The sequence below is a fragment of the Passer domesticus genome, chromosome Z (assembly GCF_036417665.1).
Source record: "Passer domesticus isolate bPasDom1 chromosome Z, bPasDom1.hap1, whole genome shotgun sequence".
NCBI classification, from domain to species: Eukaryota; Metazoa; Chordata; class Aves; order Passeriformes; family Passeridae; genus Passer; species Passer domesticus.
Genome location: NC_087512.1, coordinates 31,462,476 through 31,478,415, shown reverse-complemented (window position 1 = coordinate 31,478,415; position 15,940 = coordinate 31,462,476).

The window sequence follows — 15,940 nt, the reverse complement described above, 5'->3', positions numbered from 1 at the left end:
TTGGAGCTTACTTTTAAGTTGTGTGAGAATAATCTCTAATTTGTTTTACTTAACACAGCTGCAGGACATAGCCTCATTCTGTAGAGGAAGGTTGCAAGGTCCACAAAGTTATAGTGGCCTGGTAGAAGAGTTTACATTGTTTTAAAACTGATGCATGAGTTGAGAAATTAGACATAAAAGAACATAATTTCATTACTAGTATTAAAACAAGAATAAGTCTGACTTACTAGTAAAAACTATTTCTTTGAACATTTTTTTTTTTAAATATGGTAGAGAACTTCAATGCTTACACTGAGAATCTTGTTATATCAAAAGAGAACAAATTGTATATATGGAACCAAGAATATGATATTGGTCACATCATTGTTTCAAGAGCACAATATCATCCCAAATAATGTCAGAAAAACATAAAAATATTAGTGTTCTACCTGGCAATGTCACCAAAGCATTTAATGTAATAAGTGTGTTGAATGGACATATACAATATTACACTTTACTTTGTAAATGAATTTTCACATGCTAGCTAGTTTTTGTTTTCCAAAAATATGATGAAGACTGTATTAAAAGTAGTACAGACCCAGGTCACTTGCGTGATCCCCCCTGAAATAAACTGTTTTCAACTATATTTTCTATCAACTGTTTTCCTCCATCTCCTGTAAGCCAACCAAACAAAGCTGCTTACTCCATATTTTAGCTTATCCTAGAGCTTATTATCTGTCTTTTTCAGTCTGTGTTTCCCTCATCTACAGTTTATGAGCATTGAAGATTAATAGAATACTCAGTGTTGGAAAAGGGAAAAGTGTGCAGCATGAAGGCTGAAAACTGTCATTTAAATGAGTTGTTGTCTCTTGGATATCCCTTCTTTCAAGAATAATGAGCTACCCTGCTCTTTCCTGTATAAGACTGCTTATTATAGAAAGTAAACTGTATTTTAACTGTACTGTTAAAATAATTTTCTTGAGCAGTAACTTGCTTTATATCATAAAATGAAAACAACTAGTTTTTGAAGACTGGTAGGTGTGTTTTGGTGCCCCTACGTATCTGCCTAAGTCTGTCAAAAAGAAGTTTCAAATCATATTCCTTAATCAGCCAGTTGTGTATAGTAAGAATGGAAGCATTTAAAACTGATTGTAGGACAGAATGTCACTACAACTTCCTGTTTGTCTCGTCTATCATATCTCTGTGGATAGTTTTTTGGAAGCAGATATGTCCATTGTATTTTACAGAGATGTTTGACTTTTTCCCTTGCATTTTTTTAATCTCATTCAGAATATAAATTTTACCTGAAATTTCCCCATATTTCAGCAGCAGGTTCTGGGACTAAAACAAAGGACTTCTAATACCAGAGGCAGAATGTACTACCTCCCAATGTTTAATTTTACTGCCTTTGCTAATCTCACTGTTTGCAGTTTTTTCATACTGCCTCCATTTCCTGTTCTAATATCTTTGTATATAAACCTTGCACAGTCTCCTAGGTTGTAATATTAGGCCTTGAGATCATGTAAATATTAATCATTGTTTCAAAAAAGACCTGAATACTATACTTATACTGGAATGTAAAGTCTTAGATACCTTGCCACAAACAAGGCTGACTGAGACAACTATTGTCTTTCATTACACTGTTCTGCCTAATTAAACTATTACGGCTTCATTTTGATTATGTCATCTTTTCTGGATTCCACCTTTAACCTTGCTGTGCTAAATTTTAAACTTTACTTTCTGAGACTTGTCTTGCAGTCTTAGAACAGTGCTCTCATAACATTTCTCCTTCTTTTGTTTTCTGTTAGTTCTCATTGCCTTGTAATCCATCTCATGTAATTCTTCCTCTTCCTAGTCTACATATCTTCACAGGGTGATTCAGTGTTGTGCAGAAAACGGTGGAAAAACTTCTGGGTTTGGGAACTGCTCACCTATTTCATTACATCCCATATTAAACACATGCAGCTCCTGATATCACACCAGCTATAAGACATTAGCCCATTAATTTGTTTACCCTGGATAATGAGAATTCTTGTTGTCTGAAGCAATATATCATATGCATACTAAATGTACACCCTGTGTCTGAATTAGGAGTACTAGCCCACAATGACTCAGAAAGAATAAAGACCAGTTACACCCATAAAGGTAAAAGCAGTGTAGAGCAGGTGTTAGTTCTACCTTTTTTGAACTCAATCATAAGCACATTAATATAGTATAACTATTTAATTTTTTTTTATTTTTTTGCCAGTGGCACAGTAATAAGTGTAATTGCTCTTAGCCGGCCACAGTTATGATGGCAACTATCCTATGATAATGGTGCAGGGAGCAAGGCAACTAAGTCAAATAATGGGATTCTTCCCTTGTATTCCATTCTCATCAGACCACATCTAGGGTGCTGCACCCAGCTCAGAGTCCCCAGGTCAATAAAGTTTGGACCTGTGTTTGGGGTTGGGTTTCTTTCTTTTTTGCTTGTAGAATCTCCCCGTCCCCCCGCCTACCACCTCCCCCGTAAGTTGCTAGGAAACTAAGTACTGCGTACTTATGGGTACTTAAGGAAAACGAAGTGGCCAAGGTCGGGAGAGGAGTGTAGCATCTGGCTACACTTCTTTTTCTCTGGGAGTTTCTCTCTGAGGGGGAAGATACCACGAGTTCTGGGAACAGGTAAAGGACGGAGTTGGGGGCAGCTGCTCTCTCTCACTCTCAGCATCAGAGGAGGACAGTCAAGGTGTTGCTTACTGCAGGGAGAATTCCCTGTCACTGCTGGAACCCAGTTCTGTACATCTTCTTCCTTTCTGCGGCTGAGCCTCTGCTTGTAAAAGCAGCCATCGGGCTGGGACTTTATTGACATCTACCCCACTGAAAGAGGGACCTATCCCCATCTGCTCGGGTGCCTGGGATCCTGAGCTCGCCCCTCTCTGCCCTGCTGGGAGCCGGGCTGCTGCTGCCCTGCCCCTTCTTCAGCATGATTCTTTTGCTCTGAGCTTTCGCTGCGCTGTAGCCCCTCATCCTCTGCCTGCTGAGATATCCTGCGGTTCCAGCCACAGCTCCAGAGCTTCTGATACATCTTGTCTACCACCCCCGGATTTTTGCTCCTTCCTGCCAGCCGAGCATGGTGTCTCTCAGAGTCCTGCAGGGGCACCGGGGCCGGCTGCCCCAGGAGCTTGTGAAGCGAAGCCTCTCCGCCATCCCTTCCCATCTACACCGAGAAGGCTGTCTTGGGTTCCCGGTTCTGTTTGTTGTTAATGCCATAGTTTTCCTTGTTTGCCTTGTTACACATACTGGTAAAGAACTGTTATTCCTATCCTCTTATCTTTGCTTGAGATCCCCTTAATTTCAACATTATAATAATTCAGAGGGAGGGGATTTACATTCTTCATTCCAAGGGCGTTTCCTCCCTTTCCCAGAAGACATCTGTCTTTCAAACCAAGACGACGCATCAGAGGAAGGCAACAAAAATGGTCAGAGGACTGGAAGACTTCTGTTGTGAAGAAAAGGTGTGAGAGATGAGGCTGATAAGCCTTGAAATGAGAAGGCTTCAGGGAGATCTTATTGCAGCCTTTCAATACATAACACAATAGTTTATAAAGAAGACAGAAAGAGACTTTTCACCAGGGTCTTTAATGACCAAAGGCTACTTGGACTAGACCATAGGACAGATGTTTTTACTATAAGAGGGTGAGACATTGGGACTAGTGGTCAGAGATTTGTGCATACTCAACCACTGGAGGTGTTCAAGGCCAGGCTGGGCAGGCTATGAGCAATCTGACCTAGTGAAAGAGATTCCTGTGCATGACAGGGGTGTTGCCAACCCAACTCCAAACATCCTATGGCTCTATGAGTCTACGATATATAGTTTAAATGGTACATAATAGCAAAGACCTTGTAGGTATGGTAACTTTTTGAATATGGTTGATTATCAAAAATTCACGGATTATTCCAGGTCATTTAAAAAACATAGTCACTGAGGAGCAGGGGTGGGGGAAATGTTTTTTCTCTAAGGAAACAATGCGCAGCAAAATGCAGAAGAAACAGAGCAAGAGGATAAGACACTTGACATCTAAAATAATGACTCTTTTAGACGTCCTGCAGCATGAGGCAGACCAAGCCCTGACATCTAAGACCATCAAGGACTACATCAATAAACAAGATGAGTTTAGTTATATGGTGACGTGCAGTAGCTGATGTAGGATATGATTGTTAAGGAGTCGTTGCTGTAGTGGTCATGACTGATGGGGTACAAGAACAGTACCAAGTATGCTGTTAATGTGGTAACCCACTGGAACTTAGTTTGGAAGCTTAGTTTCAAACACACATAAGCATACTGAATTTAAACTAAAACAATGAATGGTTTTTTTCAAATTATTCACGTATATTTGTGGGATTTCTGATTTGTGAGATGTGACACTTCAAAACTGCAAAGATGAAGCAAATATTTTCATAGACTAACATGATTTTCAGTAACATAGGAAAGTTTCAATGACCTACAGATTCTGATCTGATTTGACTGGATTTTTGAACATACTTTTCAGAAAGTACTGTGATGTCCATTCTCAAATCCATATCATAATGTAACTAAGTAACATTTTCAGGAATTTTGACTTGCATGTTTTTTTTCTCTTCAAATAATGATATTCCGAAGTATAAATGTGATCATATATCTCTTTCCTCCCACCTGTTTTTATCTTGTGCTCAGAAATTATGAAAAAAGAAGAAATCAGGTAGAAAAGGCATTACCAAAGTGTGGGAATTTTTCGGGGTTCAAGGTTAAAAGCATAGGGTACTTTTTTAGCTTGTGTTTAAAAGGAATTATTTACTGTCTTTACCTAGCATTTTAAAACCAGATGCTGTTGTTCATTAGTACAAGTTTTGCAGAATGCAATATTGATGTCATGCAAATCCAGTTTTCTGGTTTTTACCATATAGCTCTTCATAAATAAAACAGATTTTTCAATAATTAAATTAATTCATTAAAGTGTTTCAAAAATATGGCCATAATCAAAGAGTTGCAAAAATATATTAAATATGGGAAGATTACATGTTTTGCCTTTTGATCTGTGAAATAATGAGCAACGGAAATTATTAACAGGCCATTGTTTATATTTAGAACTGTCATAAATAGAATTGCAGATTAAGTGCAATGTGGAACATTCGTTCTTTGACAAACAGATAGATTGGGTAATAAAAATTGTCTCTTTAATTACAAACTTTTTTAAAAAATGAATCTTTCTTTTAGTTATTTTCACAGCTGTTAACAGCAGATTCAAATCTCATGCAAATCCTAAACATCCATTTACCAAATGATAGAACTTAACATTTGTTTTCCAATTCCAGCACAATACAGTAGACATTCATTCTTTATCCCTTTCTTGCATTACTGCTTTCCTTACCCTCTGGGCTCAATATTTACACTTCAAGAAAAAGATGCTAAATTGGCATATTCAACTATAAATAAAAATGCATTTCAACTTAGACTATTCTAGTCCTGTCTGCGTTGTTTTAATGACATGAATGTTTTCAGTTATAGGTCTAAGTAACTGACTCTCCATGAGTAATCCTACTAGCTACCATAATGACAATTTTTAATGTTTTTTAAGTTAATAAGATATTTAGCTTAAAATACTTCATTTATAAAAGCATAAGAGATAATAAGCAACTGTGTAGGCAGCTATTTTATGCTGGGTACTGTACAACCAGAAAGCTCAGTGAAATTATAAGGTATGCAAATGTATATTATAATGTATATTATAAGACCTTTGGTTTAACTTTTGAGAGTACTGAGACTCATTTTTTACTCCACTGCTGTAGAGAGAGATTCAGGTGTTGGAAAAAGAAGATATGGGAATTATTTTCAAAACATTTGTTGAAAATTGTAGTTCAAATTCTGTTATCCATAGCAGGAAATGTTTCCATTTAGCTTTGCCATAGCAAAGCATGAGTCTTCGGAACCGAGGTAGTTAATAATTAAGGTAAAAAAATTTCAAACTATAACCATTGCACATGAGAATTTATAACTTCAACTTCTCCATCATAAAATAAAATTTCCTAATTTATAACATGTTTAATATCTCCAATTCTGTATTAAAAATGAACAAAATCAAAGCAAAAAACCCCAACCAAACCTATAGGCAATTCTTAGTATCCAGTGAAAAAAAAAATCCAGTGAACTGGATCTGAACTGATGGAACAGTGCAAAAATATTCCTGTTTCTCAAAGACTTGCCAATATAAACCTAGTAAGTATTCCTTCACAACTTTCCTGATATTGCAGCAAGCTGCTGTCAGCAATGCATTAAACTTTGGGATCCTTGAAATGCATGACCACTATTCAGTAGTACAACAGAAACTTCTTTAGAAAAACATGACGGCAAAAAATGGAAATGAAAATAAGAGCATGAGATCAAGTAGTCTTCATAACTCAGCAGGCCACAAAAGTGAAAGAAAGAAAATTATTTCAATTTTTTCCACATCTTAGATCTTCACATATTTCACATCATACAATAACCAGATGCAGATGCAGGACATCTTTTTCCATTCATTATTAATTTTCTCTTTTCTTGCTTCTCCATGTAACTGATACACCACACAAGTTTTCTGCACCAAAGTGACTTCAAAGTGAAAATATATTGAAATAACATAGAAATTCATTTTAGTTATATTTTTTAAATTTAGTTTGATGATCAATGAGACAAAAATGTCTCATAGCAGCTACCCTTTAGCCCAATCTTAACACAGTGAAAAACTATGATAAAGGACTCAATGAACTGAAACAAAATAATTCCTATGAGTTTCTGTTACAGAAATGAAGCTGTGTAATTTGACTGTCCTCTTCACAAAATCCTAGACAGACAAATATTAATTATAAAATTTCAATCTGGTTTTTGGATGACGTCTTCAAAAATAAGGGAGAGTGGGAGATTTTGGTAGGGAATAAACAAAATAATTCTGTGTGTTTTCAACTACTAGAATGTGTGTGATCAGTACCTATGTTTGATTTTGAAGTCGCAGATTTCATTTAAATAGTTTAACAGAAAATCAAATTCAAAATATTATAAGAATTACTAGGTAAGATGGTAAGCATGTAGCATGGCAAAGAAAGAGCAAGGTTTTGGTCCTTGATTATAAAAGTGGAAGCTGTACTGGGAAAGATGTGCACAATAAATTGTTATCCTCTTGATTTCTCAGCCAGGCCAATTGCTTAAAGAAGAGAAGGGTTTGGAAAAGTAGAAATTAATTGTTTGCTGGCAGGTAATTGTTCTTCTTTGGTAACACATCTATGTCCGGATGATTTTATCTGAGGGTAAAGTTAGCTTTCCTTATCCTAAAATGAGAATCTTTGTCACTGATTTCCTATTCACTGGGCCGTTACTCTCAAAAGAGTCAGTATTTGCAATGATTTTGTACAAGACAAAAATTAAATAAGAAGACGCAGTCTGTGTCCACTGCATGAATTCTACTTTTTAACTTTTTGGGGATTTCTTCTGGAAATTACCCTTGATAAAAAAACTTGATTGTGTGTTAGCTCCAGCCAAAAACTGTATGATGCACCTGCTCTCTCAGCCTCTCCACACCCCTCTGCAGAGGGATAAGGAGAATCAGAAAAAGGTAAAAAATTGTTGTTTGAGATGATATCAGCTAAATAATTGAAATAAAATTACATAATAATAGCTATTACTTATTAGTATTTTTATTACTGTTGTAATGAAAAGGAGAGAGAGGAAGGAGAAGAACAAACTACAATATAAACAAATGATGCACGATACATTTGCTCATAACCTATGACTCCCCAGCTTGTCCTCAAGCAGTGATCGGTGACTGAGACAAATCCCTCAGTTTATCTACTGAACATGACATTCTGGAATACTTCTTTGGACACTTCAAGTCACCACTTCTGGCTGCGCTCCCTCATGGCTTCTTTTACATCTCCTTGGTGGCAGAGGGGAAAAAGGAAAAGCGTTGATTTAGACTAAGCACTACTTAGCATCCCCTAAAACAGCAGAGTATTGTCAATATTATTTTCATATTAAATCCAAAATTCAGCACTGTGCCAGGTACGAAAAAGAAAATTGTTTCTATTGCAGCTGGAACCAGGACATAGTGGGTTTGGGTGCAAAGGATCCTTGGTCTGGAGAACAAAATAAAGAAACTAAGAGTGTATCTAAGAATCACAGATTCATCAAATTTGAAAAAGTCCCCTAAGTTCATTGAGTCCAGCTGCCACTGTACCAGAAATATAGATTCACATTTACTTTCTAATTAATCTCTAGATTTAGCTCTATGGATTTCATTGTCTCTCTGGTGTCTGCATGTTTATAGACTTCAATGTAGAGCTGTTAATAAATTTTACTGCCATGTAGAAGAGAAATAGTAACTAGAAAAAATATTTCACTTCTATTTCTCCTGTGCCAGCAGGAGACAGAATCGGTGAGATTACATAAAGTGCCTAGAGACCACTTTCTCTTTGCCCTGGGAATCATTGGACTACTGGCAATGTATCTGGACAATGAATCCCCTACATACTGTGCTAAGATTACGGAGGCCACTAGAATTTCTTCTCTAATAATTAAAATATAAATACGGTAAAGGCAAAAGGGCTGGCTGGTTCTGTTGGGATTAAGTATGTCTGCATATCTCGCTCAAGATATAACTGGAGGGCAAAAGGAAGAAAATGTCCCTTCTTCTTCTTTGCAGATCTATGGTAAGGTTACTGTGGACTGTAAAGAGGAAATAAAGCAAAGTATAAAGCCTGACTTTGTCATTTAGGTGTGAATGTGACTAGAGGGCATGAAGCTGCAAATGCCATCCCTGTCGGTAGCTGAAAGAGAAGTACAAAACACTGACATCACAAAATCCTAAAGGGAGAACATTTTAGGCCTTGATGCTGTAAAACTCTGTCTGCTTTAGTTAATACGTTTGAAAGGCATTACCTTTCTGTGTTCTTCTCTTTGTAGTGTCCCATTTGTAAAAGAGATACCACCCCAGAGTAAGTTTAATTTCTCCTTCCACATTTTCTCCTTCATTGGTCACAATTCATTTTGTTACTGGTAAAATTCCAGCTCACAGTAAGCCAGACTGGCTGTTTTTCAGAAGAGTTGCCTTCCTTTGAGAAAGGAGGAGGGGCTGGGAAAAAAAAGAAAAAGGGGGAGGAGGGAGAAAAAGAGAAAACAATCTAGATGCAATTATGAGTGACCTTGCAATACTGAACAGGCATACTCCACAGAATCAATAGCCAGACAAGTTTCTGTGACAGATCCAATAAAAGGAAAAAGCAAAGGTGTGGGGGAGGAAGCCAAATAGATTTAAAAAGAGAGATAATGGTACTACTACTATGAAGGTGCCAATGTTCTCATACAAGTTTTAAGGCAGAAATTTGATTCACATGAAAAGTGACAGCTGTTGTGGCTTTGGCCAATTAAATGATGAAAAATGAAATAATTTTATGCTCTGTCTGGTATATGACAAGGTACTTGAACACTAGGCAGCTAGGTGAAAACAATGAAGTATCTAATTTGTTACTGCAGAACCAGAATTTTCCCCATCTTCTTTTCTTTCTCTCTAATTTCTTTCTTTCTTTCTTTCTTTCTTTCTTTCTTTCTTTCTTTCTTTCTTTCTTTCTTTCTTTCTTTCTTTCTTTCTTTCTTTCTTTCTTTCTTTCTTTCTTTCTTTCTTTCTCTTTCTTTCTTTCTTTCTTTCTTTCTTTCTTTCTTTCTTTCTTTCTTTCTTTCTTTCTTTCTTTCTTTCTTTCTTTCTTTCTTTCTTTCTTTCTTTCTTTCTTTCTTTCTTTCCTTTTATTTTTTCTACATGTTTTGCTTTTTGCTATTTTTCCTTTATCTTCCTAAGGCAAATAATATGAGATACACCATAGTGACAGATAGCTGTAGCTTAATAAATTAATAGACAAGCTTCAAAAGTTCTCCACTTGGATCTTTTATTAATTTGTTGATAATCATGCTTAACAAAAGTTTTTTTTTTTCTCAGTATACAGGCATCTATAAGAAAGATTTCTGAGTTTTGAGGATTTTTTTTTCTTTTCTGTGTAAACAAGAGCAGATGAGTTTTGGAGTTTATTCGCTCCCACTAGACTTCCTTCAAAAAGGAAAGGAACTAGCTATCAAATTTTACATCACTTTCTCATTTAAATATGTTCTTCGTTTCTGAAATTTCCTTTTAAGTAAGGGATTTAAGATGGTAAGGTATAGAACATATTATCAACCAAGTCTAGGCTTCTTGTATTTCATATTATTCTCATTGATCTCTCCATTGCCTCTGATCCCAACTTTCAACATCAGTTTTTATTAAACACAAGATACTACCTAGGATGCATTCCTTTCGAGGGCTGCATTTGTGAATGTGCCTGGACACTGACTCTGTGAACAATTCTGAAGAAGAGCAGCGACATTAAGGACACTATCCTTCTTATTCAAAATGTGTTATACAATATATTTATTTCACAAATGACTTTTCACATATATTCAGCCTTTCTTCCCCAAGTGTAGTAGCAGTGGATTTGACTGTTAAACTCATTAAAAGGAGATACCTATCTTTTGCACTGGCTGCTCAGTTTGGTGCAATGTGCACAAGACAATAATAACCCTTCTCAGGAACATATCTATACAATGATATTTAGCAGCTTGCTAATGTGAACAAAACACATTGTTGTTTTATGCATTTTCTTCTTTTATATGTCTCAGTTTGTCAATGTCAATATTTGTCCTACTGTCCATTTGCCAAGTCTTGCCAAAATTTTTGTCTCTGGTATTCCCTAGACATAATTGAAAGCTGGATTTGAGCCTTAGCAGATATTAATGTAACTCTTACGCCGCTCTGCCCCACCAAAAGAAAAATAATGGCATCAAAACCAACCAAACAATCATCTAAACCAAAAATGAAAAAGCCCAAACCATAAAGAAACAACCAGAAACAGTTCTATTTGAATTGTGTTCAAAACCATGAGAAGGGTTGCACCAAAAAGTTCTTAGAAAGGTAGAGAACCATTCCATAAAAGAAACAAGTAGTGTAAAGGTACTAATCGTGCTTTGCAGTTTTTAATGAAAGCAACACACAAAGAAGTGGACAATAACAAAATATCTCTCATTTATACTTCTATAAAGATTCTGGGGTATGTTGTACCACACAGTGTAATGTTGAAGCTGATTGTAAAAACGCTAACAATTTGGAAATTTGGGACACTTGTGCAAATAGTCATGAATGGTAATGAAATTGTGTCTGTGGTTTCAAAAATAGCTTTCTCACTTCTTGCAGAATATTAGGTTTAAATGGAAAGGTTTTGGAACTTCTGTACTTACTGCTGTGTTAGTCTTGGTTTTAAATTGCTTTTTGTTTTCTTTTGTTCTATAAAACCAATGTCTGCCTTTCCCCTTCTCTTGGCAGTATTTTTTTAAGAGCTTGAAGAATTAAGATTTCACACTAAAGGGATTTTGTTAAATATTTGCCTCATGCATATGAGGCAGTGTTCTATAACTGAAGTAAACCCATCTCTGTTTCAGACTTTGGTAATCCTACAGGTCTAAGAAAGGATAGATGTGTCATACCCCAAGGGATTTAAACTTCTATTTCATGGTTCTGTTTTCTTGTTCTGTGTTTTCAAGCACCCTTACAGTGACAGAAATTTCACATGTCTGTAAGATTGAGGTGAGTATACTAACTGTTGAGTTCCACCTGACAGGAAAAGCAAGGTCCATACAGAAGTAATTTTCAGCAAGAGATTAAGGCAGAAATTGGCTGGAAAAAGGAAGCAGAATAAGACTGAGCCTTGGTTTCACTTATCTCTTGTACACCACAACAAAGTCAATAAAGTGTCTGGGCAATAGATCATTATTTTCTGTTCACTTTTTGCAGCAGATCTTTTCCAAAATGAGGCATTTTTGTTTATTCTAAAGATAACATTTGGGGTGCAGGACCTTTCTCTAAATACACATTAATACAAAATGAAAGCTACATCTCAATTTGGGATATGATTTAAAATGTATTTATGGTAATGATCAGGGAATAGGAAGCTGGTAGTTCACTACTACGTCTATATTGCATTCTTCAAAGTGTTTGGACCAAAGGCTGAAGTTACTCCTGAACAAGATGTGATAGTAAGATCCATATGTTGGAGTGCCCTTCCTGGGGTTTCATGAAACTATTTATTAGAATTGCACCAGTGAATTGCACAGGGCTCAGCAGAATTGCTGCCACCCTGTGCAGTTCAACCTCTCACTGGAAACACCTTAATTATCCCAGCTAGACATGATTTGTCTCTGAGGAACAAAAACATAATATTTTTTTTAAAAAGTACCATTCTCCTATTTTTTTTTAAATTACACCAGGCTTCATCAACTTTCAGGTCCTTTGCAGTATATCCTTCCTAAATATTTTCTTTCTAGATTCTTGAATGCTGCCTGAAACTATTGGTTTATTCTAGTAAAAAGTAAAACAAAAAAGAGTTAATATATCACATTCTTACAAATTTAACTTTTTGTCTTTCAAATGATCTTTCTGCCTTCTATGGTTAGGAAATACCATATTTGTTCAGATTCCCATCCCAGCTCCCTACAAGAATATGCTCCTTGGCCTTTGAAATTTATCACAGACATTATCTGCTGTTGGAGAGAGAAACATCTGTCGTTGTTGCTCTTCTATTCTGGTAGTTGAGAATGGGTGAAGAAAACAGGAACTTCTTTTAACATAACACCCTACAGTCAAATTCTGTTTGCTGTTAGAACAGCATGAAATTAAGGGTTCCTTTCCAAAAGGAAGAAATAGTCAGAAATAGTCAGCAAATGATGTTGATATGGAATAAAATCTTGGCTTATAATGCTCTCCCTTAATGTATTCTATGTTTTGAATTTTTTACACAGTTTAAAAATTACTAGCAATTTTTTTTTCTTTTGATAGAAATAAAGAGAAGGTATATGACATAACTTCTGTATAATTCTTCACAGGTTTTGTGGTACAACCTTTTGTTGTGTATCTGCATCTCAGTGATTATCTCTTACAAACATATCTCTGTTCTCTTCAGATGATGTGTTTGTGCAGAGCTGGCAATATGAGTCTTTCATACCTGAGAAACTGAACCAGAGACCTCAGCTATGTTAACTAATGAAATGAGGAAAGTGAAGTATTACAAAAGTGTTTGCATTTTCCATTTTAATGACTGCAGTTTCTTCTTTTCCTCTCTAAAAAATTATCAAAGTACATATGCCCTATTGAGAATGTATTATATATTAGATCTGCAATTTTGAGTGTCAACATTTGGCATTGGCAAATTAGTTACTGTGCTCAAGTTTAGTTATTGAACTAAAAAAAATTAAAATATCTCCTTATAACTGGAAATTCTATGAAGGAATTTTCTTTAGGAGTATTTTTATATCTAATTGGTAATGAGGCAAGAGCAAAATGTGACTACTAGATGACACCTTTCAGATTCCGTTTTTTTCTTTTCCCCTTTTCTCTGCCTGCCATAAATGAAGAGAATTAAAAACCAAAAAAACTAAAAAAAAACCCCCCAAAAAAACCCAACAAATGAAAAAACCCAAAAAACCACAAGACCCAAACCAGACAAAGAACTCCAAAACAAAACACCACAGCAACAATCAAACAAAAACAAACCATCCAAAAATACAATCCAACATCAGACTGGTATGTGAAAGCAAATGATTTTCATATAAATCTCTTTTGCAATTTCATCTACTGAAAATCACCTCTACAATATATATCCAAACCCAGTATAATTAGGCATCAAAACTAGAAACATCCATTTAGATTATTATATTAAATTTTCAGAAAATAATATGACTCTTGAGTATGAATATATATTAGAGAAGAACTTTAATCTGATTAAAATGAGGAAGATATTTTGAGTGGAAAGAATACTTTCCCAGTACCTGGATAGTATAGTTTCAGATGTTTTCATATATTCAGATACTTCCCAAAACTGCTGAGGTTAAGAAATGAAACACAGGTAGCAAAAAAAATTATATAGCAAGGAAAATTAGAAATCCTGCAAGGATTTTGAGGAACAGGGGGAAAAAAAAGGCACCATAGGATATAAGTACATATGGAAATTTCATGCGATATAGTAGTACAAGTCCATCTGTATATTAAACTTTGCTCTTTATTTTCAGTTATGACAACGAGAATGAGACAGGTATAGTAGAAATACAGAAATTTAGACATGAGGGATGACTTACAGGGAATGGTTACTGCATTTTTGTAACACAGACAAGAATCACTGGTTATTAAGTTGCTGTGCCATCGTTTGCAGCAGTGATTTAAAATAATTTAGAGAAAGCATGCTTCAATCAAACATCATGGGATGGACAGTAGAGTATTGGCACTTGTCTTCATAAAATAATTTCCTTATTTATTATTTCAACTTAAATACATTATCAAAAATACAAGAGCAGTATTGAGGAGTATCTAAGAAATAAATTTTGCAAAAATTGGGTACATTCATGTGTCCCAAAGAAGGATCAACTATACTACTGAAGATAATCGTTAATATTAACTACTTTTAAAGTCATAACTAAGGTTTCCTTCACCTCTGCAAGAAATGTCTTGAGATATTTTGACCACTAGAAGCTTTTCCTCACTTTTTTGCCTATCCCTTGGTATTGTGCTGCTGTTTCATTTTACACATGATAGACACAAAAAAAATACTTTTCCCCCAGTGCAACAACCTTCTTTGCTTCTAAATACATACCAGAAATCTGTCCCCAATTTTATAATATTTTTTTCTAAAAAGGGTGGAAGAATCCAAACAAAGAAGAGAAAAATAATCAGAAAAGACATCTAAAACACTTTCACAATTGGACTCAGTGTCTCAGCTTATGGGCAAGAGAGTTTAATTTTGTATGCCTTTTTATTTGTAATTTTAGATTGTTAATTCATTATGAGGTTTGACCTGCTTCAACAGACTTTGTTGAGATCACATTCCTGTTTTTCCAAACTACAAATCTGACAATATATAGTTGGATCTGACTGACTTTAAATATAGACACCTGTCTATTTTTATAAATGTTGCATTTTATTGATTCTATTTCCAGTGTAACTTCCACTTCCCTCCCTTGTTCTCTTTTCCCTTTCCCTTTCCCTTTCCCTTTCCCTTTCCCTTTCCCTTTCCCTTTCCCTTTCCCTCCAATATAATTTTAATTGTTTTGCAAGTTTTCCACAGATTTTCTGAAGTTTAAGTAAATGTGGTAAACATATTCTTTATTTCCAGTGCCTTGATAAGCGACAAAATGAAAAGGATGTTTGCTTTGTTTTGGGTTGTGGGTGTGAGGTATTTTTTGGGGAGGAGTTAGTAATATTTTTTCTCCATTGTTTTTCTATTTAGTGATTTCTGAAAAACGGTGCTAAAAAATATAGTCCAGTCAATCATTTAAGAAAAACTCCCTTCCCAATTTTTATGAAAGTATTGGTATATACACTCAGAAATCTTACTTGAAATAGTCTTTCTAGACTGATTTTTGTTGGATGGCAGCACTACTAATATGCTACTTAGATTTCCTATTTGTCAGCTAAAAACAATTTAAGAAGTAATGTGTGTGTATATATATTTTACCAATATACAAGTAGGTATATATAGTAGATTTCTAATAATCAATTTCATACATTTTACATATTAAAAAAATCTTTTATCTAATCTATCTATCTATCTATCTATCTAATCTATCATACTATCATACTATCCTACTATCTATCATACTACCTATCTACTTATCACTATGCCCGCTTATCTATATCTCTATATACCTGTATACTTATTAATATCTTTACAATGCACATATGCCTGCTGGGATCAAGAGAAGCAAGCTGAGTTTGTTCCTTTTGAGAACTGAAGAATATGAAAGGAAGAGATAAGGTCAACAAAGGGGATTTTTTTAACGTGTAATTTTCTGCAATTAACTTAAAATTTCTTAGATATTAGTTCTGAGTTTTATTATTACATATTCAGTTTT